The sequence below is a fragment of the Pelophylax lessonae genome, assembly GCF_965119305.1.
Source record: "Pelophylax lessonae genome assembly, chromosome: 12".
Taxonomy (NCBI): domain Eukaryota; kingdom Metazoa; phylum Chordata; class Amphibia; order Anura; family Ranidae; genus Pelophylax; species Pelophylax lessonae.
In genome coordinates, this window is record NC_138779.1 from 61,038,696 (window position 1) to 61,063,265 (window position 24,570).

General features: G+C 43.3%; 1 protein-coding gene across 1 annotated transcript in view; it reads left to right on the top strand.

Annotated features, from left to right (window-relative positions):
- Nucleotides 1-5,542: 5,542 nt before the first annotated feature.
- Nucleotides 5,543-24,570, top strand: part of LOC309568440 (nicotinamide N-methyltransferase-like) — a 60,073-nt gene continuing 41,045 nt past the window's right edge. Inside the window, exons 1-2 of the mRNA XM_082274108.1 lie at nt 5,543-5,585; nt 6,068-6,302. The gene's annotated coding sequence lies outside the window, so the exon portion shown is untranslated. The remainder of the gene's footprint in view (nt 5,586-6,067; nt 6,303-24,570) is intronic.

Here is a 24,570-nt window from a genome sequence, read left to right on the forward strand (position 1 = left end):
CCTGGGCTCCCCGGCATCTGGGCGTAAAGCTGGCGTGTTAATCCTAATCAATAAAAGCCTCTCCTGCAAAATACTATCACTTGTCTCAGATGATGAGGGTCGCTTTGTGACTGCTCATCTCAAACTAAACAATTAGGATCTGGTCCTGACCAACGTGTATGCCCCCAATACCCCTGACCAAGGCTTTGCTCGGAAACTCTCTAAGCACCTTCTGACGTTCCCTGACTCTCCGCATCTGATTGGCGGGGATTTTAACTCTACCATCGATCCCCTACTAGATAGGTCCTCTCAGAGCCGAAGGGGTGCTCTCCCCGCGACCTCTGCCATGTCTCCCCTTGTAAATCTGGTTGACTCTCTTCACCTCACAGACATCTGGCGTCTCCATCACCCTACAGATAGGGAATACACCTTTTATTCCCACCCTCATAACGTGTTTACGAGGATAGATTTCTTTTTTTGCTCAGACGCTGCCATCCAAAGAATTGAGGATACAGAAATTCACGACATTGTTATTTCTGACCACGCCCCCATATCCCTGACGTTCGATCCCCCTGATAGGCAAGCCGAATCCCACTTGTGGAGATTTCCAGGTTATCCACAAAACGACCCTGCTTTCCACGCCTATGTGGCTAAGGCCTGGTCTGAATATGCTTTGGACAACGCATCCCACAAAACTGACCCAAATTTATTCTGGGAGGCGGGTAAAGCGTACCTACGGGGCAGAATAATATCCTACGCCTCTGCCTATAAGAAATCGACATCCAAAGGTTACCTACAGGCCAGTGCTCGTCTGCAATCAGCTCAACATGCTCTGCTGTTGGCGGACTCCCCTGTATCTAGGCAGGAGTGGGCTCAGGCCAAACAAGCTTTTGACGTCTGGGCGGATAAACTAGAATCCATTAAGCATGCTCACTTTCAGGCCACGTTGCATAGGTATGGAAACAAAGCGGGTAAACTGCTGGCGAGATTGTGTAAGGCCCCCTACAAACCCACGCATATTGCATCTCTTAGACACCCTTCGGGAAGAATTGACTCCACACCATCGGGGGTGAAGTCAATCATGCAAAAATTCTATGCATCTTTATACTCCCTAGACCCTTTCGATCCCACTCAGGCCCATTTCTTCCTTGACAGCATATCCCTTCCGAAGATTTCAGCTGAACAGCTGGAAGTGCTGAACGCCCCTGTGACCCTCCCAGAAATACAATCTACTATTAAACGGCTAGCCCCCAACAAGGCCCCAGGCCCGGACGGGCTCACTGGGGAATTTTATAAATCCGCCCTGGAAGCTGTAGGTCCCACTCTCCTGGAAGTCTATTTGGCGATATGGCAAGGAGGCTCGTATCCCCCCACGGGCAATCAGGCTACCATTAAACTCCTTGCCAAAAAGGAAAAGACCCCCTTGAACCCGGCTCGTACCGTCCGATCTCCCTTCTAAATCTGGATGTAAAGATCCTTTCAAAAATCATTGCATCCAGATTGGCACTGATAATGCCCTCCCTGATACATCCGGCCCAATCCGGATTTACCAAGGGACGGTCGGCCGCTTCCAACATCCGGAAGGTCCTTCTAGGTTTAGACCAGGCCAAGAACTGCTCGTCGTCGGACCTTGCGATCATTACTCTGGACGCGGAGAAGGCCTTCGACAATGTGAGCTTCGAATGGCTTTCCATGGTACTCCAGACCTTTGGTTTTTCAGGGCCCTTTACTCACATTGTCGGGGCCATGTATACTTCTCCAGCGGCCAGATTGTGGGTAGCGGGGTCCCTCACCGAGGAATTTAGGCTGTTCAAAGGCACGAGGCAGGGTTGTCCCTTGTCCCCGTTGCTTTTTAACTTGGCGTTAGAACCCCTTTCCAGATATCTCTTAGAGGTTGCCCCTTTACACGGGATTCGGGTTGGGACACGGGAACTCCGTATTTCTCTCTTTGCGGATGATGTGCTGATTTTTACCAGCCATCCAGCCAAAAACATGCAAACCATAATTTCCACGTTCGATCGATTCAAACTGTGTTCGGGCCTCAGAATCAATTATGCAAAAAGCGAAATCCTCCCCTTGGGTTCAGCTCCTAAACCACCTTGGGCCCCCTCCTCCCCCTTCGCACTGGCTACGTCTTACATCACATACTTAGGGATCAAGATAGGTAAACTACCTTCCTCTATCTATACCCTAAACTACCCCCCTCTCTTCCAAAAGATATACCAGCAATTAGATAGTTGGATGGATCTGCCTCTTTCGCTCTTGGGAAGATGCCACTTGGTGAAAATGGTCAGCTTCGCCCGGTTACTGTACCCATTGCAAACTGTTCCGCTTTTACTTAAACACTCTGATACAAAGCAAATTAACCGCGCTATTTCCAAATTTATATGGAAGGGCAGGTGACCACGTATCTCCCGCATTAAGTTAAGTCTTCCCAGGAGCGAAGGGGGCGCAAATCTTCCTAATATTAGGATGTATAATTTGTCATGCCTTCTTAGGATAGCACTGGACTGGGTTACTGCCTCATCCCACTACTCCAACAACGACCTGGAAACACAAATGTCTGCCCCATACTCCTTGGCGGCGCTCCTACACACTAAATGGAAAGCTATGCCGCCCAGGCTTCAACATAATATATTGTTGAGAGACACGGTACTTGCATGGAGAGAGACCAGGAAATGCCTGGGGCTCCCCTTCTATATTTCCAAATTCACGCCTATCAAAGGACATCCTGCCTTTCTCCCGGGATTACAATCTCAGTTCCCTGATCTTTGGCAACGGAAGGCGCTGAAATACTTTTCGGACTTATGTGACCCCACCACGGGCCAGCCTAATACGAGAAGTTTTGGAAGGATACGGACTCCCGAATGCACATGTCTTTCACCTGCTGCAATGTCATAGTTTCCTCCGGGACTCGCGCCAATGCGCGCTCAAGAGATTCCATGATCCCTTACTTGATCCGGTACTGGCAGACGGGACTTACAGCATCTCAACACTCTATAAACCCTTTCAACGGCTTGTCTCGTTCCATCATGCTGGCGACACGGCGGTCCATTGGGCTAGAGCCTTTCCAACAGAGGACATGGTGAACAAACTTTATCAGGGATACCGCAGCGTATTACGTTTAACTCCCAATGAGACATGGCGAGAAACGCAATTAAAGATCCTGCACAGGGCCTACATCCCGTTCCTTCCCTGTAAGGATGATCCCAATGCCAGCAAATGCCCGTTCTGTGTGGAATACCGACCCACTTTGCAACATAGGTTTTGGGCTTGCTCTTTCATATCCACCTTCTGGGACCAAGTGCTCTCCCTTATCGCACGGGTGACTCTTATTCATGTACCAAAAGACCCTCTTCTCCTCATTTTTGGCTATTGGGACAAACAACTCCAAGTTTGGACTAGTCGCCCTGTTCCGTATCCCCGAGTATGGATACTCACGTGCCTGCTGGTAGCATGCAGGGTCATCATGGGACATTGGATTTCTCAGCCGGGTCCATCCATCTCGCAGGTGCACCGTGAGCTTCAACACCTTGTTACCATGGACCATATCAACACCAGTGTTAATTTCGTCGACTAAAACCGACTAAAACGTTTTCGTCGACTAACACAATTCAGATGACTAAAATACGACTAAAACTAAAATGGCATTTTAGTCTTAAGACTAAAATATGACTAAAACTAAAATGGCATTTTAGTCAAAAGACTATAACTAAAACTAAATCGGAATTTGCTGCCAAAAATTAACACTGGTGCATGCTCAAAGCATAAATAATAACATATTAGATTTTTCACTCCAGTACCAGCAGTAGTATATAATGAGTTTGAAAATTGTAGAGAAATGCTTAAATAATGCATTACAAATTACAATTGAACTACACCCATTTGATTATAGATGACTAAAATGAGTTTTAGTCGACTAAAATGTAGGGCGTTTTAGTCGACTAAAATATACTGGAGTTTTAGTCGACTAAATACGACTAAAACTAAAACACTTGCAGAAGACTAAAATGGGACTAAAACTAAAATGCCATTTTAGTCCTAAGACTAAGACTAAAACTAAATTGAAATTTGCTGCCAAAATTAACACTGATCAACACGGACTTTAAACCCAAGTCCTCCTCTGATCGATTCTGTGACAAGTGGCAGGATTACCTGGAATCACTACCCCGGGACGAGAGACCGACTCTGACTGCCTGCTCTTTCACCTATTCCCCCCCCGGGTCGAGTCTCTACCCCCCCTTAATGTTGTGGATATGAATATGCTGGATCTTCCACCCCTCCACCCCCCCCTCCTCCCTATCTGTTGTTCCCTGTTACCCTCCACATCTTAATCCTTGACACATAGGATGTTGTTGTAGACACTTAGATATGATCCATCCAACTAGGGTTCTAGTTTCTTTTGAATTGGATTACTGTCGGTATCTTTCGCATAATGTGCCAATTAGTAGCGCTGAATGTTAGTCCCATGATCATTTAGTAACTGTAAAACTGTGTTACTCTCTTTTTCTCCTGCGTTTTTTATGTATCACTCATTGGTTTTGAATAAAGTTTCATAAAAAAAAAAAAAAGAAGGTTATAGTGGGGTGGAGTCAGGGTGGTTGTTTGTGAGGTTGAACAGTCCGATGCAGCTGACCCCTTCCTTATGGTTATCATGCTTTGTTCTGAACTGTGTCTATGTATGGGTGTGGCCATATTGGTGGAAGAGCAGGGCCAATGGCGGAACTGATGACTAGTGCTTTTATGGCTGGTGGGGTAGTGACCAAGAAACAGCAGGGAAAAGCAGAGAAACACAAACTAAATGAAGGGGGAAGATCCTTGCACTACAGCTCCACAGGTATAAATTCCCTTTCCAGCAAGTCTTTGAAAGTGAATGAGAACTTTATCCACTTGTGGCGGCTCATTAGGATAAAAACCTTCTGCCTTTACAACTCCTTCAGACACATGTAGCAGAACCCATTTAGGCCAACATTTTTGAAGAAATTAGATTTTTTAAAAAAAAATAAAAATTTTCTTGGATATGATGTAATATAAAATTACTAGCGACACAATACCTCAATGAAATACTAACCGTAGTAATTTTGTATTACATTATATTCATTGCATACCACTGTGGGTTGTAGTGGCAGCAGTCCCATTAAGATTAATTTAGTTACTACATCTGTTGTCTGCTAGTTCCGGGCGCGAGGGGTCCTTCTATATCATCTTTTATTGGATATGTTTTACAGCAGAAATTAAAAAATATTGTTTTTTTTCATTTATATCGCAAAAAAATTTAAAAAAATCCAGTGGTGAATTAATACCACCAAAACAAAAACTCTGTATGAACAAAAATTATACAAATTTTGTTTGGGTACAGCGTTTCATGACCGCACAATTACTGGTTAAAGTAGCGCAGTGCCAAATAGCAAAAAATGGCCTGGTCATGGAGGGGGAAAAATCTTCCATAGCTCAAGTGGTTAAATCTTGCAAGACTAGCAGTTTCCAAGAATGGTAGCAGCGCCCTGATTTCACAAGGCGGAAATACAGTTACAAGGTTGTTGGCACATGAATACCTAGGGAGGGAAAGTGCATTGCTATTTCTATAGAGAAATTCAAGACAAAAGGTACGTTTTTCAGGGTTCTGCTAAGGCGCAATTATTATTATATTAATGTATATATGTTCCCACATAGGATCATTTTGAGTATAGGTCCACTTAAACCAAATCTAAAAAAATAAAAATAGCATGCCATTCAAAAGATACAAAACATTACCTCCTCTTAGCTTTAATAATATATAGAGAGTATTCACAGTGGACTAGAATTACATGCTGCAACACACCCTACCTGCATTTCATCTTCTTCAAATACCAATGTGAAGAAGGTGGAATTCCTTCTATGTAAAACTGATTGACATGTTAGGACAGAAAAAGGATAATAAATTTACAATGGCATCATTTTTATTTTTATTTTTTGTGCTTTAACTATATGATTATTGGCAATGGTTTGATTACTTTTTCTAATATTTGTAATTTAAAGCTAGAACCGTTGCCCCTTTCACTGTTGATCATTTTCTGTATAAAAAAAAAAAAAAATCTACATTTGACAGGTTTCATCTGAGTTGGCAGACTTTCCCTCTCTTACCATGGGATGTGGTAAAATTGGTAATGACACTCTTCAGCATATAATGGGTTAATCACATCTACAACAAACAGGCAAGGCTTCTGATTACACTACAGTAGTGAGGGAGGGTGTCAGCATCGGGTTTCCCTATAAATTGTGCTTAGAAATCCCACAGTAATTCACAAATTCGCCTTCAGCTGAGCAGTGAGCACCAAATTGAGGTAAGGAAGCCATTCTGCAACCAACACACAAGGAAATTGTTTAGAATCCTATCAGCATCTGAAACGCATCAGCCCATTCAGACATTACACTTGTTATATTGTTTACAGTTTTGCAACATGTAACCTATCAAGTGGTAACTGCTGCATCAGTAGTGATCAATTGTGTTTTTTTTTTTGCAAATCTAAGCATTAAATGTATTATTAGAAGCAATTTTGTATGACTTGCCCACATTACATTAGACCAAACCAGATGTATGGAGTATTTTTATTTCTATTTACAATTTCATTCATTCTTTCCGTGGAATTTTTGCAAAATAACACCTTTCTACGCTTGGTTGACTAAATTGCTTCTAGCATTATTTTGCAATTTTTTTTTTCCTGTAAATGCTCCACTATCCAGAAATTCTTGTGACTTTACCTAATGCCTTGCTGTATTTTCGCACTAGAGTTTTTACTCTATCATAAGCAATTGAATAAATTAATGTTTTAGGAGCAGAAGTTGCAATCATTACACATCTGCAAAGATTTGCAACCAGAAACAAACCGATATTTAAAGCATGATTCTAATCAGCTATGTTTAAACTAGTCATTTTTACCAAGTTATACTTTGTTTAGTTGTTACTAAAACATATCTTTAATGCATATTACATTGGGTATGTTTACATTATGTGCATGGAATTGTAAGCATTTTACCCTCCCAGATTAGATATGAATGTGTTTATAGAACAGTGGGAAAAAATAATGATTATAATCGCACTACCTACTACAATTTGTAGAAATTGTAGTTTTCTTTTTACTTCTTTTCAAGATACATCTGGGAGGTATGTACAATTTCTGTCCCTAAATGTTTTACATTGTGTTACAGGATTGGAAAAGTTTGACTCTTTTGTGTTGCACCTTAAAGGATGAGAACTTTTTAGAAATAAATAATAAATAAATAATAAATGCACACTTTTTTTGGAAGGAAAAAGAATGTGCATTCTTTTTTTTTTTTTTGAGCCTGTAAAGTATTGCACCAGCAAACAGCAGATCGCTGGTGCCATGCAGGTCTCCTGCAGATCTGTCATTGTATCTGTGTATACAGCCTGTACTGGCAAGCAGATACAGTCTGACAGGAAGTATCAATAAAATACTACAGCACCATGGTAGTTCATTGAGAACTACAAGCCGACAGCCCCAAAGGATGTCGGGGCTTGTATTTCATTTATACACAGAGCTGTGTGAATGAATGAAGCGGCCATGGGGGCGGAGCTAGTACGGGGAACTTCTCCCTGTACTGCTGTCACAGGGAGTGTGGGGATTAGGGAAGCGGCTGCAGCATTGGGAACATGTTCCCAAAAATGGAGAAAGATCTGGGACTCTTAGTAGCAGATAGACTTAGCAATAGCATGCAATGTCAAGCTGCGGCTGCCAAAGCCAGCAGAATCTTAGCATTCATAAGGAAGGGGATGTATTCCAGAGACAAAACTTTAATCCTTCCACTTTATAAATCACTGGTCCAACCACATCTGGAGTATTCTGTCCAGTTCTGGTCACCAGTCCTCAGAAGGGATGTGTTGGAGCTGGAGAGAGTACAGAGAAGGGCAACAAAACTTATTAGGGGATTAGAGGACCTTAAATACGAAGAACGTTTAGATGTTTGTGAAAAAGTACCACTTAAAAGAAGCGTACTCCCCGCGCCTAGGATTTAGTGTGCATTAAATGTGTAAATAATTTTGTGACAAATCGTAAATTTTAATAAATAAATAAATACAGCAGCAGCAGCAGTAGTGTGGAAAAAAATCTTAAAAAGGAAAAATAGTCCTACTATTTAGGACTATCTACAGCGCTTGCTAAAACAATATAAATATATGCAATATTCTTATGAATATAAGTGCAAAAGTGCAAATACTGTGCCAATTAATTAATCCAAAATTTGTCAATTTATAAATATATCAATAAAAGTCAATCCCAAAAAGTGCAAAATCAGAAAAGTCATAAAAATCAGAAAAACAATGTTCAGTGTTTGTTCCTTTTCCTGGGAACTGTGCAAGTGCTCACAAAATTCAATGAGTGACAAAATAAAGTGCAGGTCCTGGGTGCCTTCTTCCCGTGCAGCAATTTATAAATTGGGTGACTTACCGAATATAGTGGGCCTCATATACCTTATAGTATTGCGGCCAATCTCACTTGTTGGTAAGTCCCCTTTAACCTGCTGCCATCCGCGCTACAGCCTATATACGGCTGCAGTGCGGACTTGAATTTTCGGGAGGCCGTTTTTAAACGGCCTCCCAGTGACACGCCCCCCGCACGCTCCCGCGAGCGCGCATCGGGGAGAATCTGTGTCGGCCGTGTCCCTTGGACACGGCCGATCGCAGATCATGGTGAATGGCCAATCACAGCGGCCATTCACCACGTGATCAAGCCGTCCAATGAGAGATGATCTCATACGTAAACATATGAGATCATCTCTCATCGCCGGCGCTCCTTCCTCACACAGAGCCTGCAGTGTGAGGAAGGAGGGGGAGCCTCACAGCGCCGGGGACACACAGCAATGTAATCAGGGCACTGACCACCAAAGCAAACATCTTGCTTTTCTAACAAGGGTTTCTCCATCAAGTCAAATACTTGTTTTACTCATTGAACTGCAACTCAATCTGTAACATTTGTATCATGTGTTTTTTCTGGATTTTTGGTTGATATTCTCTCTCTATCATTTAAAATACACCTTTGATAAAAATTAAAGACCCTTCATTTCTTTGTAAGTGGGCAAACTTACAAAATCTGCAGGGGATCAAATAATTGGATTACATCACTTCATAGAATCCTGGGACACAACAGAAATCACTTACTTTTTAGATTTAAGCAAAAGTGTGAGATATAAACATACTTATCCACCTATATGGCTGCAGCATCGCTCCAGTGCTGCAACCTGTCCTGTGCCAGCTCCAACGCAGAGAACAGAGTGATCACATGACCTCTGATTGCTCCGTTTAGTCTTCACTGAGCAGAGAGCAGTGAATGTCAGTCATCACCCTTTGCTCTGCCCCTCCAGCCCTCACCGGAGGGGGTGGGGGCAGCTGTGGAGGGATGGGAGCAGCTGGCTCAGGCTCTCAGAGGCTGAGCCAACTGACAGTCAGACATCTGGGTGGATCCCAACTTTCAAGTCAGGATCCTTCTAGAGCCTGGGACCGGCTCTTTGAGATCACTGTGACTGACTGTGACATCAGCCGACAGTGGGCTTTATCCCGGTGTCGGCTGAATCTTGGTCACAGGAGTTCAGAAGTAAGGGCACTCCTGTGACCCAGAAGAGAAATATGGGCAAAAAAGCTTTGGCCATACTTCTCTTTTAAGCTTGCCATAGATAGATTGAAATTGGTCTGGGCCAGCAGGCAATGTCTGAATTTCGATCCATGTGTGGCCACTCCCTCTCAACAGAAGTAAATTGAATGATAAACTTCTATCAAATGGAAGTGCTGGAAAATATTTGTTAATCAGTGGCTTTAGCCAATGAGCTGCAGCCTCTGATCAGTATATCCTGACAGCAGAGAGTCACGCTGTTACAATACAGCGGGGAGGATTCCTTCATCCACTTCCCTCATGTGACTGTAGTAATCCAATAATTACTATAATCTAATAATCACTAGCTGATTGTAAAAAAAAAGACTATCAAGCCCAAGTACACTATATTACCAAAAGTATTGGGACACCTGCTTTTACTCGCACATGAACTTTAACGGCATCCCAGTATTAGTCCGTAGGGTTCAATATTGAGTTGGCCCACCCTTTGCACCTATAACAGCTTCAACTCTTCTGGGAAGGCTGTCCACAAGGTTTAGGAGTGTGTCTATGGGAATGTTTGACAGTTTTCCCAGAAGCTCATTTGGGAGGTCAGGCACTGATGTGGATGAGAATGGAGACTGCGAACCAGACACTCTAATTCATCCCAAAGGTGTTCTATCGGGTTGAGGTCAGGACTCCACCCAAACTCTCTCATCCATGATTTTATGGACCTTGCTTTTTGCACTGGTGCACAGCCATGTTGGAACAGGAATCGGCCATCCTCAAACTGTTCCCACAAAGTTGGGAGCATGAAAATTTCCAAAATGTCTTGGCATGCTGATACCTTACAAGTTCTCTTCACTGAAACTAAGGGGCCAAGCCTAACCCCCGAAAAACAACTCCACACCATAATTCCCCCCCCCCCCCACCAAATTATTTGGACCAGTGCACAAACCAAGGTCCATAAAGACATAGATGAGGGAGTTTGGGGTTGAGGAACTTGACTGGCCTGCACAGAGTCCTGACTAGGGATGATCGAATGGTTCGGGTCTACCATCGGTTTGACCCGAACATTGGGTGTTCGAAATTCGGCTGAATTCCAAACTTTTTGCGGTAAAAGTTTGGAATTCGGTCACCAGAACCGCCCAAAATGCAATGGGTCAGGAAGTGGGCTTTAAAAGCCCGTGATTGGCACAGAAACGTCAGTAAAAGCCAATGAAGGGGGCAGGAGTCTGCTAGGAACGTGATTGGAGTGACTACGGGGTCCAGAGGCCAATCAGGAGTGAATAAGCCCCCCAGTATATAATATAGCCCCGCCTAACCTCTAGCACTGTAATACAGAGGCTTTTGAAGAGAGTGGAAGCATTTGTGTTTCTCCTGCTGCTTGTAAAGCTCCAGTGTCATTTTGCAATTATCTTCTGCTGTATGGAGCTGTTCTTTTAGTGTGAGGAAAGGGATATGCAGTGTAGTTAGGGTACTATATACCACTATAGTTAGATTCAATAATCTAGTTTTTATAGGGATACTTTTTAGTGTCAGGGTGACCGGAGTTTAGGGTGACCTGACTCTGCCATGCCTGGGTGACCGAACTCTGCCATGTCAGGGTGACCGTAGTGTAGTTTAGCTGACTCTGCCATACCAGGGTGACCGAACTCTGCCATGTCAGGGTGACCATAGTGTAGTTTAGCTGACTCTGCCATACCAGGGTGACCGAACTTTGCCATGTCAGGGTGACCATAGCGTAGTTTAGCTGACTCTGCCTGCCATACCAGGGTGACCGAACTCTGCCATGTCAGGGTGACCGTAGTGTAGTTTAGCTGACTCTGCCATACCAGGGTGACCGAACTCTGCCATGTCAGGGTGACCTCACTATGCAGATTTTGGGTTAGGGGTATACATATTGTGACAGGAAGTCAGGTAAATCTGTGGGTGTTGTCACAGACGGGAGATACATTTCTGCTCTGTTTAGACAATTCACCAATTACTATCAGGTGTCAGCTGCAGAAGTAGCCAGAAAGGTGTAAGGACGTTGGAAAGCTTCAGCTATTCAGAATGAGGCAATTAAGGCCTCTATAAGTTATCCAGAGGATGTCTACTGATTGCTGCATCCTGAGGCTTTGTGCGTTAAGGAGAGCAGTGAGCTGAGAAGGACTTCTGAAGGTGAGGTGGTGTTGACTTTTTCTGTGTGAAAAGAAAACAAATAGACTATTGGTTTTCTGCTGTATGACCAGTAGTGTCTGCCCTGCAGTAGGTTAGGACAGACACCATAGGTAGGTTCTGTGTTGTGAAGGTAGACACCCCAAGTGGCCAGGGTTTATTTTATGTTTGTTTGATTTATGCTGTTTGGATGCTTGCACTTGTTTCCAGCAAATTGGAAGAATAAACCATAGACCGTTGTTTTCAACCACTCCTCGGCTGGTAACGAACCCACTCAAGGGGTCACCCACACCCGCTACCGAGCCAACCCCTTACAATATATATATGTGTATATATATGTATATGTATATATATACACACACACACACACACATATATATATATATATATATATATATATATATACCCATATATATATATATACCCCTATACAGAAGTTCAGATGTCATGCCTCCCTTCAAATGCCTTCAAAAAATGCCCAAAAAAACACCTGAAACAAAAACACCCAGGTGTGAAAGGAGGGTAACACCATCCCTGCGCTACTGAAATTCTAAGAAAAATAATCATTTTTTTTCTGGTTCTGGATATGCTACAGAGCTGAAACTTCGCAGGTACACTTTTTAGACCCCCCAGACACTAAATCCAAAGAAATCTCATTTTTTTTTTCAATAATTTTTTGCCTGATTCATAGTCCCTGGGGCATGACCCAGAACCCTAGGCACTTTTTAGGGGCGTTTATTGGGTTTTAGGGCTTCAAAATGGTGTTTTTTGATTACCGAAGTTCGGGTCCCATTGATTTCAATAGGGTTCTGGAATCCGAACCAAACTTTCAGGGAATTCGGGTGTTCTGGTCGAACCGAACTTTTCAAAAGTTCGATCATCCCTAGTCCTGACCTCAACCCAATAGAACATCTTTAGGATTAATTAGAGCAGAGACTGCGTGCCAGGCCTTCTCGTCCAACATCAGTGCCTGACCTCACCAATGCGCTTCTGGAAGAATAGTCAAACATTCCCATAGACACACTCCGAAACCTTGTGGACAGCTTTCCCAGAAGAGTTGAAGCTGTTATAGCTGCAAAGGGTGGGCCAATTCAATATTGAACCCTACGGACTAAGACTAGGATGCCAATAAAGTTCATGTGCGTGTAAAGGCAGGCGTCCCAATACTTTTGGTAATACAGTGTATTTAGCAGTGGAAAATTATCTCTTTGATTTATTTTTCCTTTTTTTTTTTTTTTTTTTTTTTTCAAACTCAAATTTTTTAAGGGAGTTGCAGAGAAGCTGCACAGAGATAAATGTATGGCACTCTTCTTTCACTCTTCTGATCACTGTAAAGAGTTTTTCAACATTGTTGCAGCCTGGGTGAACTTATATGAATATGGATACTGAATAAGCCTAATGTACTAATGCAGGGCTCAACAAATCCCAGGCCCCAGGTCACCATGGTGATAAGAAAATGCGTCCTGGTGCCTGGGCTGCCACTCAAATGCTTCCACACACCTTGGGTGCACCCCCCCCCTAGTTATGTATACTGGGCTCCGCTTGCCCATCTGTGGGCATGGCGGATACCTCCTGGAAGAGGGGAGGGAGTAGAGTGGGCACACATGGTAGACTGGGATATAAACTACTTCATTATTAATAGCTGAAATTTTCACCAGATATAGGGTTGACTTTCATCAGTAAATTTTATATGGTTATTGCCAGGATATTCACATCCAGTTTTTTTTTTAGCTTTGGGTATGTTTGGAGTCCATTCAATTTTATTCTATTATGTTTATATTCCATATGCCAGGTTTATTTTTCATGGGTACTGTATTTTTCAAATCCCTAATCAATGTTTTAATGTTTTATATATATATATATATATATATATATATATATATATATATATTTGTTGAACTGGGGAGGATTGTTTTTTATTAAAAGTATATAATATTTAATATTAATTGATCCAGTCATAATGGCAGAATCACCGCCATGACTATTCCAGTTTATTTGAAGGTGTGGCATTTTCTCCTTTTATACCACATTAACTCATTTAGTTCATGTTTGGAGTATTTTGAGCTTTCCTTTTTGTAACATATGATGGTGACATTATATGTGACAATGTATAGGGTGCAGCCAGGCACACACGCTACCACAAATGCGCAGAAAGGCCTGGCCACTTTGGGTTCTGTAAGAAGTATATTCCCTGGTGCTTTTACATGCTTTTGTACAAGCTTATCAATGTGAGTGTATTTTTAAATATTAATATAAGTTTCGTTTTTTGATATTACGCTATGTGGAGCATTCTTTCATTACATGTTCCCCAATGCGTATCTTGACCATGTTTGGGAGTCTGAAGTATTGCTCTGTCATTGCTAACTAACCACAAAGGAAGCTGTGGGTATTATTCCTGTGGCGTGTTTCACTGTTCCAATCTTCCTTTTTTTGGACTTTTGACCATTTGTTTTATCCTGTATTTTAAAAGATGTGTTCATTTTGTTATTCACTAACACTGTAATACTGATCACTTATTTAGGAGCATTTATGTTTAGTAACATTTGCTTAAGTGCTGCACTGTTTGGACTTTTATTTATATCAAATGTCAGGTGTCAAGACATAGTGTACAGCTGCTGTTTGTATGTGTTTCTCACCATTATATATATATATATATATATATATATATGTGTGTATATATAGATCACAAAAGTAAGTACACCCCTCACATTTTTGTAAATGTTTTATTAAATCTTTTTAAATGAAAATTTACAAGTTGGGCCCAAAGTGTCAATATTTTGTGTGGTCGCCATTATTTTCCAGCACTGCCTTAACCCTCTTGGGCATGGAGTTCACCAGATTTTCACAGGTTGCCACTGGAGTCCTCTTCCACTCCTCCATGATAACATTACGGAGCTGGTGGATGAGACCTTGAGCTCCTCCACCTTTCATTTGAGGATGCCCCACATAGGGTTTAGGTCTGGAAACATGCTTGGCCAGTCCATCACCTTTACCCTCAGCTTCTTTAGCAAGGCAGTGGTCATCCTGGAGGTGTGTTTGGGGTCGTTCTCATGTTGGAATACCCAGTCTCCAAAGGGAGGGGATCATACTCTGCTTCAGTATGTCCCACTACATGTTGGCATTCATGGTTCCCTCAATGAACTGTAGCTCCCCAGTGCCTTATGCAGCCCCAGGCCACGACACTTCCACCACCATGCTTGATTGTAGCCAAGACACACTTGTCTTTGTACTCCTCACCTGGTTGCCGCCACACACGCTTGACACTTTCTGAACCAAATAAGTTCATCTTGGTCTCATCAGACCACAGGATGCTTGTCTTCAGCAAACTGTTTTCAGGCTTTCTTGTGCATCATCTTTAGAAGAGGCTTCCTTCTGGGACGACAACCATGCAGACCAATTTGATGCAGTGTGTGGCGTATGGTCTGAGCACTGATAGGCTGACCGCCCCATGCCTTCAACCTCCGCAGCGATGCTGGCAGCACTCATACGTCTATTTCCCAAAGGCAACCTCTGGATATGACGCTGAGCATGTGCACTCAACTTATTTGATCGACCCATGGTGAGGCCTGTGCTGAGTGGAACCTAGCCTGTTAAACCGCTGTATGGCCTTGGCCACTGTGCTGCAGCTCAGTTTCAGGGTCTTGGCAATCTTTTATGGCCTAGGCCAGTGATGGCGAACCTTGGCACCCCAGATGTTTTGAAACTACATTTCCCATTATGCTCATGCACTCTGCAGTGTAGTTGAGCATCATGGGAAATCTAGTTCCAAAACATCTGCAGTGCCAAGGTTTGCCATCACTGGCCTTGGCCATCTTTATGTAGAGCAACAATTATTTTTCAGATCCTAAGAGTTCTTTGCCATGAGGTGCCATGTTGAACTTCCAGTGACCAGTATGAGAGAGTGATAGCCACCAAATTTAACTCCCCTGCTCCCCATTAACACCTGAGATGCTGTAACACTAACGAGTCACATGACACCAGGGATGGAAAATGGCTAATTGAGCCAAATTTGGACATTTTTACTTAGGGGTGTACTCACTTTGGTTGTCAGCGGTTTAGACATTAACCACTTACCGCAAAGTGATGTAGGGCTACGTCGGCAAACTTTGCGGTGTTATACCGGGATGATGCCTCTAGCTAGAGACACCATCCTGGTACCGTGGTTTACAGCCGATGGTCGGCTTTCCGTCAGTAATGACCGATGCGGCTCGGGAGCCGCTTGATCGTTACCTGGGTGAGCGGGAGGGGACGCCCCCCCCTCCCGCCGCCTTCCGTGACTTTGAACGGGCCTCCCGTCCCACCGGGAGACCCGAGCACCCAGCCGGCACGTCCACCAGCTGGATGGAGTCCCGATCGAAGCCGTAAATGGCTTATATCGGGTCTCCGATGACGTAACCCGGAGGCGGCGTCCATGACGTCACTTCCGGGTTATTCTGCTGTAAAAGGCGGCAGATTTAAAAAACGGCTGTATGCAAAAACACAGTTTTCGGCGTTTTGCATGCATGAAAGTGTAGTGGAGGGGTCTAGACCCTCGATCCCTCCATAAAGAGTACCTGTCACTGCATATTGGTGTCACAAGGGATGTTTTCATTGCTTGTGACAGCAATAAAATGATCAGATTTTTTTTTTTTTTTAATTTGTAATAAAGTTAAAAAAAAATAAAATAAATAGGAAAAAAAATAAAAAATGTAGCCGTCACCGTTAGCTCGCGCACAAAAAAGTAACGTATACGGAAGTCGAGCCGCGAATGAAATCGCTGTTCAAACCACACATGTGAGGTATCGCCGCGATCGCCAGAGCGTGAGCAATAATTTAAAAAAAAGAGCTACACTCTAACTCTAAACTGGTAACCATTAAAAAAATTGAAAGCGTCGCCTATTGAGATCTCTATTGACCGTAGTTTGTCGCCATCCCACGGGTGTGCGCAATTTTAAACCGTAACATGTTGGGTATTTTTTTACTCGGTGTGACATCATCTTTCACTGCATTTTAAAAAATGGGCTAACTTTACTGTTTAGTATTTTTTAAATGCAGTGAAATGTAATTTTTCAAAATTTTTTCAAAAAAATTGCGTTTTAAAGACCGCTGCGCAAATACCGCGTGACAAAAAATATTGCAATGACCGACATTTTATTCTCCAGAGTCTTTGCTAAAAAAATATACATAATGTTTGGGTTGTGTGTTGAGTTATTTTGAGGGGACAGCAAATTTACACTGTTATACAAGCTGTACACTCACTACTTTACATTGTAGCAAGGTGTCATTTCTTCAGTATTGTCACATGAAAAGATATAATAAAATATTTTCAAAAATGTGAGGGTGGTACTCACCTTTGTGAGACCCTGTATCTAATTGGTGGGAGGGGGGATGGTGTTTAGCCTTTGAAAACAGCCAGGGACATTGCTAAAGTTGATAGGACCATCCATGCGGTAAGCATAGCACACTGTGGGGAAAGGTGGGTGTGACCAAACTGCACTGTAGGAGGGGTCTAAAGGGTGTGGTTAAATAGTACCTGAGCCTACTCGCAGGATGTATGAGTTTATATTCTATAGTCCTTTTTACTCAAACTTTGCTTTGTGCCTAAAACTGGGGGGCGGGGGGTTCCTGCTCTGGGCGCCACATTGAGAGGGGCGCCGCCTCTGGCATAAGTAGTGACAGCATTATCACTGTCAGTTCAGCGCTGGGAGCGTGGAGGAGAGGGCCGGGAGGAAGTGCAGGCTGTACATAACTCTCAACAGTCCTGCTTGTTTGCTGTTTGTCCCTGGATGTTTTCAGCTCGGGCTCCATCCCAGGAACAGAGTTTGCCTCCCTTACTGAAATGTACAGGCTTACCAGCATATGTATATGAATTATTATTTACATCATTTGTAAACTGGCCACATCTCATATAAAGTCCCAACTATTTTTGAACACTATGTGTTCTATATTTTAATCGCATACAGGGATGGAGACTCAATGGCAAGAGTCTCATTTAAAGTCCCATTTTTCCCCAATTTCCCTAATTTTCCCCCCTTTTTCCCCCCTACCCTTCCACCTAATTCCTTTTAATACAATATAGATTTAGGGATGAGGATGTGTAACCAGCGGTTTAACCTTTGTATCCCAATCATGTTTATCCAGTCCATTTTGTATTATGTTCATTATATCTACTTAGTATAAGATAATTGGTACTGTTTATTATTTCAGATACATCCCATACCCTTTTTATCCTCTTAGTTTTTTGTTACTGGGTCTCCTGTATCTCCCGGACTGTCCTTTTTTGGGAACTGCGATGTGCCCCGGCCGCTTCCTTCTCCCTCTCTCCCTCCGCTCCGACCCAATGGTCGGGCTGGGGGCGGGAGGTTCGGTTGCGGCCGCGGCACATCGGCGTCACGTCCCTCCGTGCGGAGCGTGGCATCATACATGGCGTCGGCATCCTGACACGTGACTTCATCGGCGTTCATTTAGGGGAGACCTTCCTGGGCAATGCTAGACTGCCCGGCGGACTCCTATCATTTTTGAAAAGCACCGTGACGCTGAGAGGCGTCCCTGCCCTGGCCTTACGTAGGTCCCTCTCTTTCTCTACTCACTTCTCTATACCCACTATTCTGAGCACTCACCATATGGTCACATTATTAGTACCACTTCATGGGATTCCTTTCTCACTACTGGTGATAACCACTTTTTGTATTGTTCCTTTGTCATCTGTTATACAGCACTTCTTTTTCTGGTGATTATTTTAGGTACTTGCCTGTGTTGCTTTACATTTCTCACCTAGGCTCTATTCATCACTCTATTTGGACTAGCTGATGCACAGTTACACACATTTTGTTTGTTCTCTTGGTATCTTAGTCTTGGGTTCACTTACCTTATCAATACAACCTTATGGTTTCTTTATATATATTACCGGTTTGATATTTTATACAGTTTTACGTGACTATCAAGCTGAGCCCCTTAAGACTTGCCATTGAGATCTTTACCATGTTTATGGACCCTGCGTTTTGGCCTTGTGCGGGGATAACGCTCTCTCAGTTCCCTTTCTGGACTCATTTCCGGGTGATTCACAGCCTCATTTTTTTTTTCGTGTACATTACAGCGAATACTTACCAATCCTGCCATCCGTACCACCGAGTGTCAATCTCCTGGTCCCCCTATAGGGTGTTCAATGGTTTCTCCCACACAGGTTTTTTTTACAGTTACAGTATCTCACAAAAGTATGTGTAAGTTATAATTCTTACCTAATATCTCAAAAATATATCCTTTCACTGGATGCAATATCACTCATGCATATGTGTCCTTCTAGATATCAAAATCATGCCTGCTCCTGAGGAAGTGAAAATTAATTTCACGAAACGCGTTGAGCTTATGAGGCAATCTTCATTTACAAGCTCCATCATGCATATAATTCTTTTTCATCTCATCCCAACTACACTTGTTTGGAAAATCCATTTACTATCCTTACCATTGCGTATGGTCTAACCAGATTATTTTTGTATTTTATATACATACCTTGGATGTTTGTTACATACTTTGTATGTTTGTTTACTGTTCTTGTATTGTATATGTACTGTGATGTTAACTGCTATGGATATAGTAATAAACACGTGATGTTAATTGATTATATACTTGTTTAGTGCTTACCATCATGTGTATATGAATTATTATTTACATCATTTGTAAACTGGCCACATCTCATATAAAGTCCCAAATATTTTTGAACACTGTGTGTTCTATATTTTAGTCGCATACAGGGATGGAGACTCAATGGCAAGAGTCTCATTTAAAGTCCCATTTTTCCCCAATTTCCCTAATCCCCCCCCCCCTCCCCCCCATTTTCCTTTTAATACAAAATGTACAGGCTGTTACAGCCCGACAGCTTCTTTCTCCTTCCTCCCTCTACACCGTGCTTGCAGTGAAAGGCTCTCCATGGAGGACACAGTTGCTGGCGAATGGGGTCGAGCATCTTTCTCCACCAGAGAGGCACAAGCTGCCTGCATGGAAGGAACAGGTGAGGTGGCTAAAGTTTGCAGATATCCATGATTTATCATTGTCATTAGGACATTAGGTTTGCCATTAGAGGTGTCATACAGTCGTCATAATGTGTATGAAGATGTGAAAAGTTGCTCAAGTGACCATATACACTGTAAATGCGCATCTATATTTATTGTATGAACATGTAGATACTGTATTTATTTGGGTTTATTAATATAGTTTATAATAGCTGCAATAATAAAAATAAATCCAAATATCTACATGTTCACAATACTAATAAATAACTATAAATGTTGATTCACAGTGTATTTGGTCACTATAGCAACTTTCCACATCTTCACACACATTATGATAATATCTTCAAAAGCAACCTAATGTCCTAATGACAATAATAATAGATACGTGCAGTAGCATGCCCTGAATCCCTGGGGGTTGCCCCAGGTCCCTGGTACTACGATCACCGACACCACAGCAGCATCTCACCCCGCTGCTTGCCATCTGTCTCAACAGGCCCCTTCCCACATGGGGTTGAATCTACTTTGCTCAGCAGGGATCTGAAATATTCACATGACCGCCTGTCTAAACTGTCCATCTGATACCAGGGTCTGCCCAGTAAAGCGCTTGGAAATCGACTCATTCACGGATAGGTATGTATGAGCTTATTCAGAGGACCGTTTATTTGGATGTGGTTTATATTTCCCAATAAAAGGGAAACATAGACATTGTCCAACCATAAAGTGTACGTTATCAGAACATCATAGGTGTGTGGAGCCTATTGTATTAGAGCGTGCACCCAAAGCTCAAACATGCGTGTCTATGTATAATAAATAGATATATACACACACTCATATAAATATATGTAAAAAACAGTAGGACAGTGGATGTCAGTAGAGCAGAGGTTGAGGTCAGTAGGGCAGTGGATGTCAGTAGAGCAGAGGTTGAGGTTAGTAGGGCAGTGGATGTCAGTAGAGCAGAGGTTGAGGTCAGTAGGGCAGTGGATGTCAGTAGAGAAGAGGGTGAGGTCAGTAGGGCAGGGGATGTCAGTAGAGCAGAGGTTGAGGTCAGTAGGGCAGTGGATGTCAGTAGAGCAGAGGTTGAGGTCAGTAGGGCAGTGGATGTCAGTAGATCAGAGGTTGAGGTCAGTAGGGCAGTGGATGTCAGTAGAGCAGAGGTTGAGGTCAGTAGGGCAGTGGATGTCAGTAGATCAGAGGTTGAGGTCAGTAGGGCAGGGGATGTCAGTAGAGCAGAGGTTGAGGTCAGTAGGGCAGTGGATGTCAGTAGAGCAAAGGTGGAGGTCAGTAGGGCAGTGGATGTCAGTAGAGCAGAGGTTGAGGTCAGTAGGGCAGTGGATGTCAGTAGATCAGAGGTTGAGGTCAGTAGGGCAGTGGATGTCAGTAGAGCAGAGGTTGAGGTCAGTAGGGCAGTGGATGTCAGTAGATCAGAGGTTGAGGTCAGTAGGGCAGTGGATGTCAGTAGAGCAGAGGTTGAGGTCAGTAGGGCAGTGGATGTCAGTAGAGAAGAGGTTGAGGTCAGTAGGGCAGTGGACGGTGTTAGCAGCTTTTTATTTTTGTGTTATTTTTTTACCAATTTTTTTATTTTATTTTTTTACAATTTTTTTATTTTGTTTTTACAATTTTTTTTAGGAGGCCCATTGGGGGACTTTACTGAAATATCAGCTGGGAAAATCTGCGCCGCACAGGGTAATTAGGGTGTGCCCAGGCACACCCCTTGTGCACACCTATAAAAAACATATACATATTATTCATGAGGCTTACTTCAATGCGTGTTTAATAAAACAGTAACATGTTTGTATTAAAAATTTTAGAAAACAAGTTCCTCTTTTCTATGAAATCCTATAGGCATAGTGCCAGAGTACATTTCCTAATATAAGTTGCTACATAATTCAATTGCAATAAGCAAGTGTAAAGAAACAGGTTATTTGCCAATATTAAGGGGGCACTCTAACAATCCCCTCCTTTTGATCCTAGTAGGATCATTAATAAGGATCCAACTCCTAATCATTATCATCCCTACTAGACCTTTTAGATTTTGACTTTGAAATCATACATATAACAAATTTGATTGAAGTATGAAAAAAAAATGCCATTAGAATAAGCATACATGCTTCCTTAAAGCGAAAGTAATGTCTGTTGGTCTTTTTATTTTTTCCAAGGGCCCCCCAGGTGAGTTATGTCATAATGTACTAGTATGCATAGCATATTAGTACATTATGGCAGACTTGCCTGTAATATGGTGTCCTCCCAGCACAGCACTGAGACCAATCCGGTTGGCCTTCCATCTTTGCCCCAGTCTTCCTTCTGGGTTCTGTGCCTGCAGCCACTCGATAGGCCAGGACGCGATGGGGTACGGGAGTCACATCACCACAGCATGGACCAGGGGCTGTAAATGTTCGCTGAGCATCCTCGGTTCAGTGAACATGACAGCTGACAGGCAGAAGGATGCATTTATGACCCATAGGGTCTTTATGTCAAAAATACCCTGCTTGTCAGCCATTTGAATAAAAAACACGTTTACTTCCTCTTTAAACCAGGAGAAAATTGAGCCAAAAAAATCTCCAACTCCTCCCATTCCCTTGAAAGTGTTCCATTCTTCCGTAGCAATATTTCTTGCCTTAGCTTGAAGCTTAGATACCTCTTGTCTATGTTTCTCAATGATCTCATAGTAATGTGGAATGTTTATACTGGTATTATACATCCAAGTACATTACAGGTGGTTCCCGGGTTACAAACATTCGACTTACAAGTGACTCCTACTTGCAAACTGCGGGAAACAACAGGAAGTGGGAGAAAATCTCCCCCTAGGAAGGGAAATTCACTCCTGTAAGAGTTCTCATGGGAAAAAGTGTCTCCACTGAAGCTTTATCCCCAATCCTTCTTTCCACAACAACCCAAAATTTTCAAAATCCAATTGTCACAGGGATAGAAAGTGAGATGAAATTTTCTGAACAGGGGCACAGACAGCAAAAAAAAATGTTACAGGGGTGTTAATCCTTCCCTGTGCTATCCAAAAAAACTTAAACATATTTTTTTAGTTGGATCTACACTTACAAAAGTGTACCTGTTCTGATTTACAAACAAATTCAAATTAAGAACAAACCTACAGACCCTATCTTGTTTGTAACCCGGGGACCACCTGTACTCATAATTCTGTGACCTCACATAAACCAGTCCACTGATCCCCCCCCCCCGCTGATCGGAGCAGAGTGGGCAAATGACAGGTCCGTGTCCACTCAGTTTATGCAGGGTGAACACAGCCCGCTCTGCTCTATGGGCAGCCGGGAGTAAACAGTCCGGCTGTCCATTTACACCCAACTGCCCTCCAATCTCATCCACCTATACGGGGGGGGGGGGGGGACAGGTCCCCCCTTCATATTTTTTTTTTAACGGACTGGATTGGAGATAGGCAGGTGTAAAAGGACACAAGTTGGTTTACACCTGCTGGCCCATAGGAGTGAATAGAAGCTCCGATCAGGTCCACCTGTAACACCAGGCAGACCTGATCTGAGCCTTTGTGTGAAAGGGCCTTAGCAGATTTCAGAGCCGAGGAAAGCTATCCCCACAGTTGCCAAGTGTTCAGATCTGCCAGAACACTCCCATTTCCTAGACAGCTGTCCTGCAGCTGCTTTGTCCGGACCCACTGTATATCCCAGAATCCAAGCGGTGGGGATGGCTGCAGTCATAGGCGTGCACAGCCTATTGCATTAGGGTGTGCACCTCAAAGCTCAAACACACATGCCTTTCCCTGCAGCCTCAGCTGCCCTGGACAGTGAGTGAATGGGAAGTGCTAAGCGGCTTCCTGTTCATTCACAAAATTAAGCATAGTTTACTATGCTTCAGTTATAATTGAACAGAGTGAGTGTTAACTGTGTTCATTTAGAAAATAAAGGACCTGGTAATTGGTAAATTACATATTTACTAGCCCCTTTCATCACTCTCCATCCTGAAACACCCCCCAGCAGCTTGGAGGAGAGGGGAACCAGCAGCACTGTGGGAATAGGGGGGATTAAAGGGGGAAGCCCGGGCAGAGGGGGGAACTGGCACTGCACATAGTGATTAGGGTGTGCCTAGGCACATGTGGAACACCTATGGCTGCAGTACTGTATATCCCTGGGCAATTTAAAGAATAATTCCAGGCATAGGCTACATAGTTACATTGTTCCAGCTGTACATTGTTACATTGTACCACAGCTGACTGATAAAGGGGGCTGCTCTGTAAGGGTGGTACTATAATGTAAGAAGGGGCTTTGATGTAAAGATGGCACTGTAATGTAAAGGGGGGCTGTGATGTAAAGATGGCACTGTAATGTAAAGGGGGCTGGTCTGAAAGGGGGCACTGTAATGTAAAGAGGACTGCACTGTAAAGGGGGCACTGTAATTATTACAGTGCTCCTTTACAATGCAGTCGCCTTTATATTCCAATGCCCCTAGCAATTACAGCCCCCTCCATCAGTGCCCCTGTAGTCTGCCCCCCCCCCCTTTCCTCTCTAACATAACACATCACTAATCTATGCCTCCCCTGTACAGGACTCCTACCTTTGGCAGGGCAGTGTCCTCTCCCAGCACCCCACCACAATGTCATCCTATCAGCAGGGCAGGGGGTGGGAGGAGCTCTCCATTCAGATCTGCAGCTCCTCTCACCCCCTGCTTTGCTAATTAAGTGACGTCCTCGGCCAGGTGGGAAGATAAGCCGGGAGAGGACACATGGGCATGGCCAGCCCATGGGGGGGAGCAGCAACCGCAGTCTGTGATAGCCCTGCATGGACCACAGCTGCCACTCCTCTCCTGCTGTACCTCCCGGTCATCAACGGGGTTGGCGACCCCTGTTTTAGAGGATGTTAGATTGAATTTGTTTGTGTGAA